Here is a 2,379-nt window from a genome sequence, read left to right as displayed (position 1 = left end):
GGGGTCCCTGGGAGGAGGGGACGGGGAGAGGGGTCCCTGGGAGGAGGGGACGGGGAGAGGGGTCCCCGGTGATGCTGACAGGGTGAGGGGGTCTCTTCCTGGGAGAAGAGGACGGGGAGAGGGGTTCCCAGTGATGAGGACAGGGTGAGGGGGGTCCCTGGGAGGAAAGGACGGGGAGAAGGGTCCCCGCTGATGTAGATGGGGTGAAGGGAGGTCCCTGGGAGGAGAGGACGGGGTGAAGAGTCTTCATGAGATCTGGGCAAGGGGGGGTCCCTGGGAGGAGAGGAGGGGTGAGGGGTCCCTGTGGGGGCTTGCTGAGGGGAGAGAGCAACATGAGGCTTCTGGATCAGGAGAGCGGAGTCCTGTAGGGAGAAGTGGGGTGGTGGGGTCCCCAGTAGCAATGTCAGTGTGCTGGACCCTGAGAGGGGAGGACAGAGTGAGGGATCCTGAGCCATGAGGAGGGGTGGGGGGTCCCTAGGAGGTCATGGGGAGGGGATCCCAGAGGTGTTGGTATGGGTGGGGGTCTCGGAGGGAACTGGGGGAAGGGGCCCAGTGAGCACCTGTGGGAGCAGAGGGGAGGTTGTGATGTCCCTGTCCCCGGAGCTGGGCGATGGTGGGACACCTGGGGAGTGAAGAGGGAGGGCATTGGGAGTGGCTGGGACCCCCCCAAGCCAGTGAGCAGTGTGGCTGCAGCGAGGGGCTTGGGGCAGCCTGGGGGTGGCCGAGTCCAGAACGGAGGGCCCCAGGAGGTCCCGGATGGCTCCCGAGAGGCTGGGGAAGGGGACAGACAGCAGGACAGGGCGAGGTGCCAGGGGTGCCGGGGACACGCACGTGTGAGGCGGTGCCGCGGTGACCTCTGCATCCCTGTCCCCACCTGGCACAGGCAGGGTGCTCCTGGGCCCGGCTGGGGTCTGCCCTGTGACCCAGGGTGCGGCATGGTGAGTGGTCTGCCGCTCAGGCCTGGCCGGCTGTGCCTCTGCGGGAGGACCCTCCCCACACACACACGTGCAAGTCAGCGCCACACTGGGGTCTGGGGACCTATCCCTTCCTTTTATTTTATTTTATGTTTTTATTTACTTATTAATTTTTTTGCCGGAGGTCGTGTGTGGTCACCAGGAAGATAGTGATAGAGAAAGCTACCCCCGGGGGATGGTTGCACAGTCCCTTCTTCCCGCTCTCCTCTCGGGATTTGGGTGCGAACAGGTATTGCTTGTGTTTCTTAGCCACTGGGTCCAGGACTCGAACTAGGCGGTCAGCCAGCTGGGGTCCAGCTCACTGAACCACACCACCAGCCGGCCCTGTCTGTTCTTCTTCTTTTCAGAGAGATTTTTGCTGTAAGGTGTGTGTGCTTGCTTAAGAGACAGAAAGCCAGAAATCGCCCCCGGGGGGATTGCTACGCCGCAATCCCTTCTCCTCCATTCTCCTCTCGGGATCTCGGGCACGCACGCGCACCTGGCGTGAGTTTTAAGTTGCTGGCCTAGGGACTCGAACCAGTCAGCTACATGGAAGTGCAGCGATATAACCATTACGCCATCTGCTGGTCCCTGTTCATTCGTTTTTAAAAGCTGCACCTGGGGCCTGCCAGTGATCGGCATTTCAACGTGATGTTCTGCGAGGGTGGCCTGCAGGATCCGTTCTGGAAACCTCTTTCAGGCACGAGACCCGGGTCAGGACCGTTGGGGGTGCTGTCTGTCTGTATCGCTTTCTGTCAGGACTAATGGAGGTGCTGTCTATCTTTGTCACTTTCTCTCTCTCTTTTTTTCTTTTCTATTGTTTTTTAAGAGAGGTTTTTGCTATAGGGCGCGTGCACTCGCCAGACAGAGACATAGAGACAGAAAGCGAGAAATCACCCCCCAGGGGGGATGGCCATGCCGCAATCCCTTCTCCTCCATTCTCCTCTCGGAATCTTGGGCATGCACACACACGTGCCTGGTGTGAGTTTAAGCCACTGGGTCCGGGACGCAAACCGTGGTCGACTACGTGGGAGTCCAGCAACATAGCCATTACACTAACTGCTGGTCCCTTCGCTCCTGTTTCTTGTAGGTGGTTTTTGATTTTTTGCGTCCCTTCAAGGACTCCCCTCGTAGAGGAAGTCTGCTCCAGGGATGGTGTGGGTTATGTTCTGTATACGTGTATAATCTCCATGCCGAGTGTCCAGGGCAGGTGGCGTGCTTCATTTGGTCACTCCGGGGCTTGAGGTGGTTGGCACAGGGTGGTACTTGAGGTTCTCTGAAGTCTGGCCTCAGTTGCTGCCCCACCAGCCCTCCTTGCGCACACGGATCTGTCTGTCCATCCACCCACCCACCCATCCATCCATCCATCCACCCACCCACCCATCCATCCATCCATCCATCCACCCATCCATCCACCCACCCACCC

The 2,379-nt window shown here is 59.5% G+C and overlaps 1 protein-coding gene across 1 annotated transcript in view; it reads left to right on the top strand.

Annotated features, from left to right (window-relative positions):
• The window catches only part of MAP2K2 (mitogen-activated protein kinase kinase 2), a gene marked incomplete at its 5' end in the record, with an annotated part of 21,672 nt that overhangs the window by 319 nt on the left and 18,974 nt on the right, over positions 1 to 2,379 (top strand).

This window comes from Tupaia chinensis, unplaced genomic scaffold (assembly GCF_000334495.1).
Source record: "Tupaia chinensis unplaced genomic scaffold, TupChi_1.0 Scaffold149964_2, whole genome shotgun sequence".
Taxonomy (NCBI): domain Eukaryota; kingdom Metazoa; phylum Chordata; class Mammalia; order Scandentia; family Tupaiidae; genus Tupaia; species Tupaia belangeri.
This window is presented reverse-complemented; position numbering and strand designations above follow the sequence as displayed.